Source organism: Aotus nancymaae, unplaced genomic scaffold (genome assembly GCF_030222135.1).
Source record: "Aotus nancymaae isolate 86718 unplaced genomic scaffold, 86718_ANA_hifiasm-v0.15.2.pri h1tg000090l, whole genome shotgun sequence".
Lineage (NCBI taxonomy): Eukaryota > Metazoa > Chordata > Mammalia > Primates > Aotidae > Aotus > Aotus nancymaae.
Window position 1 is genome coordinate 997,496 of NW_026988505.1, and position 11,596 is coordinate 1,009,091.

The following is an 11,596-nucleotide window of genomic DNA, read 5'->3' on the forward strand; positions in this document are numbered from 1 at the left end:
TTTTTTTGGAGACAGAGTCTCCCTCTATTTCCCAGGCTGGGGTATGGTGGTGTAATCTTGGCTTACAGCAACTTCTGTCTCCCGGGTTCAAGCGATTCTCCTGCTTCAGCCTCCCAAGTAGCTGGGATTACAGGCACATGCCACCACACATGGCTAATTGTTGTATTTTTAGTAGAGATGAGGTTTCACCATGTTGGCCAGGCTGGTCTTGTACTCCTGACCTCAGGTGATCCCCCCACCTTGGCCTCCCAAAGTGTTGGGATTATAGGCATGAGCCACTGTGCCTGGCCAGCTTTCTACATTTAAAAACCCTTCACCAGCACTGAAGAACTTGGCTTTCAGTGTCCTGGATATATTTATTTATTTGCTCAATTCTCTCATATGTGGCCAATTTCCAGACCAAGTAGGCTTGGCCCTGGCCCTGGTTCTAACTTAGTGGCCATGCTGGGAGAGTTCTACAATTTCTGTCTGCCCAGGTCTTGGAGCTGTCACCAATGGCAGTCGTGCTGGCAGCATCCACTGGTGCTGTCACTCTGGGCCTGCTGTGTGCCACCACTTGTCAAATTGATTTAGACACCCTCATTCCCTAACGGATTCAAACCTTATCAACTTTCACACCATCAGCTGTATGTGTCAGTGAGAGAGGCAGCGTAGAGTAAGTGTAGTGTAGCCTCGTGAGCCCTGCTATCTGAGCTTAATTCCTGGGAGACCTTGGATGGATGAGTCACTCAGCCTCTCTGGGCTTCATTTTCTTATGTGGAAAAAAGACGGTCCGAACAGTGCTTCCCTCAGTGGACCTTGGTTGGAATCCAGAGACGTCGTATGTGTAAAGCACTTACAGGAGTGCCTGGCACATCGTAGGTGGTATTTAAGAGTTAGCTATGTTTATCAAAATAATGTATGGTTGTGTTTTTGTGTGTTAATTTTGGCTTTTAGCACAGGACGGCAGGCAAGGAGCATATTGCATGCTTCTTATCCCTTCCTGCAAGGCAAAAGCAGTGTTGGTCCCTTGGTAGGGTCTCAGAGCTGACTTGTTATTTGACAGGCTCTTAATGCAGAGCAGCATAACCAGCCTCACCTGGGAGCTTGTTATAAATGTGAATTCTGGGGCCTGTGACCTGCTGGATCAGAGTCTCTGAGAGGGAGGACCGCTGATCTGTGTCTCAACAGCTCCCCCAGTGGTCATGCATGTGAGAGTTTTAGATGTGGCGCCCTGGTGTGTACCCCACTGGGTGTATCCTCCCTTGACAGTTCTCATGCTCACCGTGTTTTTTCCCCGTCTGCTGAAGCTTTTCCAACCTTGTTATCATTTGCTTTCACAACCCTATAGATGTATTGTTCTTCCCATTTAACACATTTGCAAGACAGATAGATGGTAGGCACTCTATTCAGAATGCTTTCCCCAAGTGTGTCCAATAGGACTGTTTTTACTCATTTCATATGTATGAAGACACTTCCAAAATTTATTAGACACATTTCCAAACTTTCCAAACTTATTAGATCAATAAACAGAGGCCTTAATATGTTCTTATAGAGGATGTATTTTCAAGAGGGGGAATATTGTATGCAGCATGTCTCAAACTTATTTTACTGGAAAATGTGTTTGGGGGGTGGAGCAGGGAAGAATCTTAGAGTTCTTGGAACGTATTTTTAGAAATACTGCCTTACAGGGATAACTCTCCTGGTGGAAAACTCAGAGTGCAGGACAAGAATGAGTTATGTTAGAGAAGGTCCTTAAATCTCACTTTCAAGATACTGCGTTCTCAGGAGAGGCCATTATAGTATGATCAAATGCAGAATCCATTCAACAATGCCTATAAAATGGAAAATAAAGATACACACTGAAGCACTGTTGCCCTTTTCTTCTATTTTACTCAATATAAATTTTAGTAGACTATAATAGTTTTGAGCAATGTAGATTATATTTTATGTCCCCCCCTTGAAAAATCTTTTAAATACGATCACAAACCCCAGTGCATATGCAACATAAAGACAGACAGATGTGAATCTGAGTCCTTTTTAAGAAAATCCCCAAGTCGGAAACGCAGGAAGAGTGAGGGAGTCACACCTGGGTACCGGCTTCCTGATACCTGCTCCAGCTGCTTCGTTGCTACCTCACAGACCCAGAACTTAACTGTTTAGTGTGATGCTTTTTCATTAAGCATCAAAGAACCTTTCAGTGGGATTCTTCTTTGATATTTTTCTTTGCACCCCCCACCTGGGCCACCAGATATCCACTGAAGTGTGGTGATTTTAAGCACCTTCAAGGAAAGTATGATCTAGAGATTCTGAATTACTCTTTTCTGCAGCAGGATGTACTCACCTCTTGTTGATGAAAATGTTGCGTATAGGCAGTTTTCTTGGCTGTGGTGCTGAATCACATGCTGTGATCACGATTGCAACCCAAAAGGCTCCTTTTGATTATTTTTCCCAATACGCTCGTGCTGAGATTTTCTTCTTCCAAAGCTATTCATCTGAGGATAGAGAATATGGTCTCATTCTTTTCTTTGTAAAATTAACTCTAAGTGAATATGAGTATTTCATGTGAACTTCCCAAGTAGATGCTGTTGTTATGTATACAATAATTCTGAGTAACTCTTTTTTTAAAAAAAGTAGCATGACCATGGTGGCTTTATGAGGTCTGGAATGTGTCTCTGTGGACTTAAAATATCAAACTGGGAGGTCATTTGCTGGGTCCTAGCTTTTGTCCTCCTTGAGATACATTTTCAATCATTAAATTTATTATGAGAAGGCAGTAGGGTCCAGTAGACAAAGTCAGAGTAGACTGAGACATTAAAGGAAACTACTTTTTTTTTTTTTTTGAGACAGATTTTTGCTCTGTTGCCAGACTGGAGTACAGTGGCGCCATCTCAGCTCACTGCTCTCTCTGCCTCCCAGGTTCAGGTGATTCTCCTGCCTCAGCTTCCCAAGTAGCTGGGACCATGCCCAGATAATTTTTGTATTTTTAGTAGAGACGGGGTTTCACCATGTTGGCCAGGATGGTCTCAGTCTCCTGATCTTGTGATCTGCCTGCCTTGGCCTCCTAGAGTGCTGGGATTACAGGCATGAGCCACCACACCCAACCAATACATTTTCAATTATTTAATTTTATTATGAGAAGGCAGTAGGGTCCAGTAGACAAAATAGACTGAGACATTAAAGGAAACCACTTTAAGGGATTCCTTCTCTAGACTTTTGGACCCACATCAAGCCATGCAGAGAAGGAGTGCGGCTGTTGAGTCTTTGAGCAGTTCCTGCGTCAGTTCCACCATCACTGCTGTTTTGTCTGTCTCTTCCATGCATTGTCCTTTGCATTGATTTTAGTCCCAACAGCAGTTTTATCCCCGTAACATTTGCTTCTGTAACTTGCAGCTTCACCACCTTGTAGCCAATGCCTCCCAGTTCAGTATTGCTTAGAATCCTTGCTTTAATTCATAATTCTCCAATTTTCTTTATTCATTCAAGAAACATTTGTTGAACACCTGCTTATGCTACTGGATGCTTTCTGTATCAGTGAATAAAACAGACAAAGATTCCTACTCTTTCGGAGCTTACATTCCACAGGGAAGACAGATAATAAACAATGAACATGATAAAATAGTGAATTACTTAGAATGTTAGAAGGGGATATGTGGTATGAGGAAAAGTGGAGCAGTGTAAAGAGGACTGGGGGGCCTGGGGGTGACACACAACTCTCTTACCAGTAAGTCTAGAGTGGTTGCTGCTTCTCGCTCTGTTTTTGCAGTCAGCAAAAACCATCACTGTAATGGACCAGTGTGTTATCTGTGAAAGGGAAAGGCAATCAAGATGTCTGTGAATGAAACTATGACATAGGGTTGGAGAGCTGCTACGCCTCTGAGGCAGGACAGTGAAGATATATTGCTGGCCTAGCCAGCTGAAAGAAAACTGCTTCTAGTGGGTCTTGAGGACAAGTATGGAGAAAAAATATTTGCCAGATCAGTAGCTGCATACCAGGTAGCAGGGTATTGCTAATTTGCTCAAGCAGTGAAACCACATCTGGTACAGTAGTTGCAATTGGAGTCATCACCTGGTTAAACTTACGATAATCCACTGTCATTCCCTAAGAGCGTCTGTTCTCTGCATAGGCCAAATAAGAGAATTGAACGGGGATGTGGTTGGGAATCACTACCCCACGTCCTCGGGGGTGGCACTAATCTCTGCATACCTCTCAAAATGTAGTATCACCTTTGATTTACTATTTCCTGGGTAGAGCCAGCTTTAATGGCATCTATTTGGCCTTGCCTGCCATACTAGCCATCACCCTACAGGTTAGGGAACCAGTGTAGGGATTCTGCCAGCTGCTGAACATGTCTATTCCTATTAGGCATTTGGAGCTGGGGAACCGACTGCGGGATGGGTTAAGGGACCCACTGGACTCTCTGTCAATCAAACCTGAGTTAAAACTCCATTGACCACTTGATCTCCATAAGTCTTACTCTAAAAGGAGGGCTGCAGTAACGTTTCAGGTGTCCTGGAATCAGCCTCAGTTCGTAGCCAATGTCCAGTAGTCCTTGAAAAGTCTGATTACTTCCTTTCTCTTCATGCACAGTTAACCTGGTAAAAGGCTGGCCGTGGGTCCCTTTGGGGCAGACTAGGGAAAAGATGAACAGTATACACTTTCGATAGTGTATTAGGGTCCTTCCTGGAGGGGATCTAACCTCAAGGGGTTCTGGGTCTATAAACTGGTTCAAGCCTGGGAATGAATTAAGGGGCCCTGCTGTTAATTAATTAAGGGTTCTCTGTTTTTATGATTTGAGTTAGACTTTTGTTTACTTGACCTGAAGTTTTCTCCTTATGCAGATCAATTAAGAGTTTAGTAGGCTTCCCATCTATTTCATGCTTGAAACACCACGATTAACTAGCCAGAGCCACAGATCTACGTGAATCAGACTATTCTGATGGTTGCTCTGCCTGTGTTATCTCTCCCGGTAACTACATCTTCCTTGCCTTTGGCCACTGAGTATAACCGTCTGACTCCTGTCACCCTCGGACGCAATTATTTTATTGCATTAAGTTTCCCAGTTGAGTGGTTGTGTTCTCATTGTAAGAAAGGAGCCATTAGGGAGCTCTTCCAAGATGCTGGGGCTCCCCCCACAAATCTGTTTCACAAGAACTGGTGAAAGGTATGTCTTTTGGACCCTTCCAGGGTGAGTGAGTGAGTCCTAGGTGACAATCCCACTCTTGCATTCCAGTCACCCTAAGCCTTTAAATCTCTTCTTCTAAGTTAAGCCAGGGGAGATCAGGCATTTGCAGCTAATTCACAGTGGGGCATGTCTTACTCTGTGTTTTAGATAAGCAGCTGACCAACCAACCAACTAACCATTAGAACCCTTTTTGACTCCCCAAGCTACAGCATTACAAGCAGAATCTCTGCTTAGTGGACTCATGTAGATGAATTCAGTCTGATCCAACTTTGTGTTCCTTCTACCAATATCCCACACCCTTAATACCTATTCCTATATGTGTTCTCCAGATTTCTACTTGTACAAATGAGGAAACTCAAGGAGTTCCTTTGCAGAGGAGCCACCTTCTCATGGGCCCCCTTCACATTGTACCTCATCTTTAGGGTCTGATTATAGGTCTAGAAGCAGGGAGGGGCACTGGGGTGGGTCCTGATTAGTATCAGCTTTGTCTTGCTTGACAGCTGCCTCGGGAGGAGTGCTGTTTCCTCGGGCACTGCAGGTTTAATCTCCTTAGACATAAGGGGAGAGGCCAATGCCACTGCAGGGTTGGCAGGGGGAGGCAAGTTTCTTGGGCAAAAATAACTCTTCAGAATTTAGAGATGCAGTGTCCCCAGCCTCATCTGGGGCTTCCACATGTTCCCATCACAACTCGCAAGATCCCATTTTTCCCCAACCAAGGTTTTCACTTTAATAGTAGATACCCTGCAAGGCTGAGAGTTCAACTTCTGTTGTAATTCAGGCAAAATTGCATGATGAGGAGTTGTGTTTGATTGTTGGTCATTTCAGTCCCGTAGCTACACAGAGAAGATTCTTCTTCAAGGTGCACCTAGAAATTCTTAGGTTGTTTATATGGAGCTTGATATGGAAATTGAAATCCCTGGTTGTGTGAGGCCATTCTTGCATTGCTATAAAGAAATATCTGAGTCAGAGTAATTTATAAAGAAAAGAGGATTAATTGGCTCACGGTTCAGTAGGTTGTACAGGAAGCATCGTGCTTCCATCTGCTCGGCTTCTCATGAGGCTTCAGGAAGCAATAATTGTGGCTAAAGGTGAAGGGGAGTAGGCATGCTACATGGTGAAAGCCGGAGCAAGAAAGAGAGGGAGAAGGAGAGTGTGGGGAAGTACTTTTTTTTTTTTTTAGACAGAGTCTTGCTCTGTCGCTAGGCACCTGGCTGGAATGTAGTGACCCAATCTCAGCTCACTGCAACCTCCGCCTCCCGGGTTCAAGCAATTCTCCTGCCTCAGCCTCTTGGGTAGCTGGGACTCCAGGCACGTGCCACCATGCCCAGCTAATTTTCATATTTTTTTTTAGTAGAGACGAGGTTTCACCATGTTGGCCAGGATAGTCTCAATCTCTTGACCTCGTGATCTGCTCACCTCGGCCTCCCAAAGTGCTGGGATTACAGGTGTGAGCCACTGTATCTGGCCAGCCACACTCTTTTAAACAACCAGAACTTGTGGGAACTCAGAGCGAGAGCTCACTTTTCACCAAGGGGATGGTCCAAGACATTCATGAGGGGTCTGCCCCGTGATCCAAACACTTCCCACCAGGCCCAACCTCCGAGACGGGGGATTACATTTCAGCATGAGATTTGGGCAAGGGCAAGTATCTAAGCTACGTCGTTGATCTCACTCTTTTCTCTCACCATTCTATCCAGTGATGTTAGGAGCAGCCAACCATCATTTTTTTTAGTTTTCCACGTTTGAAAGTGTCGTATCGATTCACTACATTTCTTGCCCCTGGGTCAACAATGACAGGCAGTGGGGAGAGGACCCCGTTTGGTGAATGCTGCTGGGACAACCGGTGAGCCACGCGTGGGAATTGGACCCCTTCCTTTTTACCCTGTACAGAGATCAACTCAAGATAAATGAAAGACTTAAATGTAACACATAAAGCTGTGGACATCTTGGAGGAAAATATAGGAAGTACCATTCTGGACATTGGTCCCAGCAGAGATTTCATGGTGAAGACTCCAGAGGCAGTTGCAACACAGGCAAACATTGCCAAGTGGGACCTGGTTGAACTGAGCAGCTTCTGCACAGCAGGAGAAACTGTCAGCAGGGTGAGCAACCTATAGAACGGGAGAAAATACTCACAAACGATGCATTTGACAGAGATCAAATATCTGGAATCTATAAGGAACTTAAATCAGCAGGCAAGGAACAGGCAACTTGATTGATATGGGCAAGGGGCATGGATAGACACTTCTTTTTTTTTTTTTTCTGAGACAGAGTCTTGCTCTGTCATCCAGGCTGGAGTGCAGTGGTGTGATTTTGGCTCACTGCAACCTCCACCTTGTGGGTTCAAGCGATTCTCCTGTCTCAGCCTCCTGAGTAGCTGGGACTACAGGCACATGCCACCATGCCTGGCTAATTTTTTGTATTTTTAGTAGAGATGAGGTTTCACTGTGTTAGCCACGGTAGTCTTGATCTCCTGACCTCGTGATCCACCTGCCTCAGCCTCCCAAAGTGCTGGGATTACAGACGTGAGCCACCACGCCTGATGTATTGGACGCTTCTTGAGGGGAGGCATACATGTGGCCAAGACGCATATGGAAAAATGCTCCACATCACTATTCAGTGGAGAAGTGTGAACCAAAATACGGTGGGATGCTGTCTCACATGGGTCAGAATGGCGATTACTGAGAAGTTAAAAAACAGCAGGTGCTCAAGATTGCAGGGAAAGTGGAATGCTTGAATGCAGCTAGTGAGAATGTGGATTGGTTGGGCCACTGTGGAAAGCAGTTTGGCGATCTCTCAGGGGATTTGAAACAGAACTACCATTTGACCCAGAGGTCCCATTGCTGGATGTGTGCCCAGGGGAGTATAAGTCATCCCTCTATAAAGACACATGCAGGTACACATGTTCACCACAGCGCTATTCACAGTGGCAGAGATAAGGGGTCGACCTGGATGCTTGTCAGTGGTGGACTGCACAGGGAGTGTGGTGCATCTACACCGTGAAATACTATGTAGCCACAGGGAGTTACAAGGTTAGGGCCTTTGTGGCAGCAGGTACGAGCTGGAGGCCATTGCCCTAGGCCGATTAACACAGAAGCAGGGAACCAAACACAGCATGTTCTCACTTCTAGGTGGGAGCTAAACATTGAGTGCACATGAACACAATAAGGGGAATGGTAGACCCCAGGACCTGCTTGCAGGTGGAGATGGAAGGAGGGTGAGGATCAGAAGGCTGCCTGTGGGATGCTGTGCTCATGACCTGGGTGAAGATGTGGTCTGTGCCACAGGTCTGCACGTGTGCACCCTGAACCTAAAAGAGGTTGGAAGGAAAAAAAAAGATTTCTGCTTCCTATAAGTGGTTGATTAGGAGAATCCAATGCAGATAGTTTGTGTACCTGCATGAAGAGTTACATATGGACTATCAGTGCTCTCTGTCCTACTAGTAATGAAGTCCTTAGCATTTTTAAGTCTAATCTGATGAGAGACAGTGCCAGAGAACCTAAAACCAATTCTGGGAACTCACCCTGAAAATTCTCCTCCTCTAGAACCTCTCCTGGTACCAACATCTGTATTAGTTCTCTAGAGAGATGGAAACAATAAAAAAGTGGATACATACACGTATCTGTAACAGATAGAGATACATGAGATGGGATTTCTTAGGAAGAGAGGATGAGAAGTCCCATCAGAGATCTGCAAGCTGGAGAACCAGGGGAGCCAGTAGTGTGGCTCCAAGTCTGAAGGACCAGAACCAAGGAAGCTGATGGTTTCACTCAGGTCGAGGCTGAAGGCCTGAGAACCCAGAGGCACCACTGCTGTGTGTCCTGGAGTCCAAAGGCTGCAGAATCTGAAGCTTTCATGTCCAAGGGAAGGAGAAGACAGGTGTCCCAGCTACAGGAGAGAGAGAGAGAGAGAGAGAGAGAGAGAGAGAGAGAGAGAGAGAGAGAGAGAATTCACCTTTCCTCTGCTTTTTTGTTCTATTGGGGACTTCAGCTGATTGATTGGTGCTTGTCTACACAGTGTGAGGGTGCATCTTTCTTACTCAGTCCACTGATTCAAATGACTTTTTTTTTCTGGAAACACCCTCTCAGACACACCCAGAAAGAATGCCTTACCAGCTGTCTGGTATACAGTCAAGTTGACATCCCAAATTAAGGATCACAATTGACATTTTAAATAGCTTTCTGATTGCTGTTTAGGAATCTTCCCTTGACACATTCTAGTAAAATTTTAAAAGTGCAAGCATCAAAACTTGAAGAAAGAATGTCAGCAGCTTGAAAGAAATTCCTGGAGACAAAAGTTGTGACTGTCCTATAAAGAGAGCATTTTTGATGGGGATGAGGTCTGTGTTATAATGGAAGGGTTCTAAACCATAACTAGGTCTTTTTAAGTGATGATAAAATCATACAGTACCTCGTGTGTGAGCTCTTAGATACTATAAGCTAAGGTGATTGTTACAGTTTTATAGTATGTCGATTCCTTACATCATCACCCATACACTCAGAATCACTGCTCAGTTGCATTTGCTAATTTTTGTTTACCTGGTATCCAATAAATTATATTCTCTAAGGAGAGTCATTATCCAAGTAGCATCAATGAGACTAGCTGATTTAGCAAAAGGATTTACGAAAATCATATGTGTAAATTATTCCACTTATGGTAGCAGTAATTTATTCTAAACAAACTGGATCCTTGGCCATCTGTTTTAGCTGTTAGTATAGGAAGAGTCTATTTTCCATCTCTGCAAACTTACGCTCAAATCACGAACGTGGAACTATGCAAATTAGACAGTACATGCCTTTTGAAGTGAAGTGTCAGCAGAGCAGCAGTTCACACAGGAAGTTTCTGCTGGCCTCTCATCGCAGGGATAGAGCAATTCTAATCCAAAGCCAAATCCGAGGAGTTCTCATCTTGGTTGAGGATTGCAAAATAGCCACAGATCAGACAGAGTCAGAAATACTTACCCGAGCCTGGCTCCTTCTTTCATTCCTGTCTCAGTCTTGCTGTCTTTCTTCATGTCTCATAGCCTCTGTACCTTGAAGTCCTAATGTCATAGGAATGAAGGCCATGTGGGGTGCCACCACCATTTCTGTCTTGAAATCTCATCATGGATTCTCTTTAAGACACAGTGTGTTCATAGCCAAATGTCAGCCAAGCTGGCTCCGTGGGAAGCTCCTACTTTCATCTCCTGCCCAGTGCCAGGGCACAACCCCTACCTCAGAGGGGATGGCATGACTCCAACAAGAATGACTAAGCAAGCAAGCAGCTTGGCTCGAGACGGCTTCATCAGAGCTGCAAGTAGGCAACAAGTCTCCTGTGCATAGCAAGGCTGAGAGCATCAGTGTGGTCGCCCCGATACTCCTGTCTGGAAGTTCCATGAAATGTGATACACCCAGACGGTGACTATGCACGCAGTGGGCTGTGCGGCAGTTGAGTTACTCATGGTCACAAGCTCGGCAGACTTTCTTTTTTTTCTTTTTCTTTTTCTTGAGACAGGGTCTTGCTCTGTCGCCAGGCTAGAGTGCAGTGACACAATCTTGACTCACTACGATGTCTGCCTCCCAGGTTCAAGCAATTCTCCTGCCTCAGCCTCCTGAGTAGCTGGGACTACCGGTGCCCATCACCATGTCTGGCTAATTTTTGTATTTTTAGTAGAGACATGGTTTCACCATGTTGGTCAGGATGGTCTAGATTTCTTGATCTCGTCATCCACCCGCCTCAGCTTCCCAAAGTGCTGGGATTGCCGGCGTGAACCACCGTGCCCGGCCACTTGGCAGCCTTTCTAAAGTGTAGACAAGCCTGTCCCTGCCCCTGCCCCAGCAGGAGTGAGGGGCACAGGCTGTAGCTACCTTGGCTTACCTGATGCTGTGCAGCTCGCTGCAGAGCTAGCTCAGGCTCTGAGGACAGTTAGGCCTTGTGAACTGGCACTTCAGCACAATTCACCCTTTTGTCCCTTCACCTTCTTGATTGGACTGAAGTTTTCACACAAGTCTGTCATCCCATTAGGAGCACATATTAGACACACTGACAGGGGCTAGGACAAAATGTGTCTCATCTGTCTCATACAACATTAGATTGAGACACTGTCAACAGAATCCTGGTTGGTGGGATGAAGCCAACTGGCAACATTGATCTCAGCGATGCCCCCAAGATCCTGAACATAGGACACACATAGCTGAGTAGGTCCCAAAGGGGCACCAGCAGGCCTTACTCAGATAACCACGTAGCTTCCAGCCTCACAGGGTGTATGAACAGTCCCACCTGAGCAGTGGTGTCCTTCCGAGCACAGCAGGAAGTTGTTTCTGGGTTTTGCCCTGTCCCACTTTAGCTGCACTCCGCTTGCCTCAGGGCTGCCTGTGTGTTTCACATGTGTCTGCGGTGCACCCCTCTGGAATGCTGTGGCTTTCCCTCCATGCCGGGTGTGTACTGATGCT

The 11,596-nt window shown here is 45.5% G+C and overlaps 2 long non-coding RNA genes across 4 annotated transcripts; both read right to left on the minus strand.

Moving 5' to 3' along the window:
* Positions 1–1,557: 1,557 nt before the first annotated feature.
* Positions 1,558–7,270, minus strand: LOC135271792 (uncharacterized). 3 transcript variants are annotated; one of them, XR_010339916.1, is made up of 4 exons: positions 7,135–7,270; positions 3,702–3,783; positions 2,324–2,474; positions 1,558–1,814 (listed from the first exon to the last, which is right to left on the minus strand). It is a non-coding gene; the product is annotated as an uncharacterized LOC135271792 (long non-coding RNA). The 3 variants fall into 3 exon arrangements; XR_010339915.1 differs by lacking the exon at positions 7,135–7,270 and adding an exon at positions 6,851–7,121; XR_010339914.1 differs by lacking the exon at positions 7,135–7,270 and having other exon boundaries at positions 3,702–5,573.
* Positions 7,271–8,788: 1,518 nt separating this feature from the next.
* Positions 8,789–10,323, minus strand: LOC135271793 (uncharacterized). Its single transcript, XR_010339917.1, has 2 exons — positions 10,127–10,323; positions 8,789–9,053 (listed from the first exon to the last, which is right to left on the minus strand). It is a non-coding gene; the product is annotated as an uncharacterized LOC135271793 (long non-coding RNA).
* Positions 10,324–11,596: the final 1,273 nt, after the last annotated feature.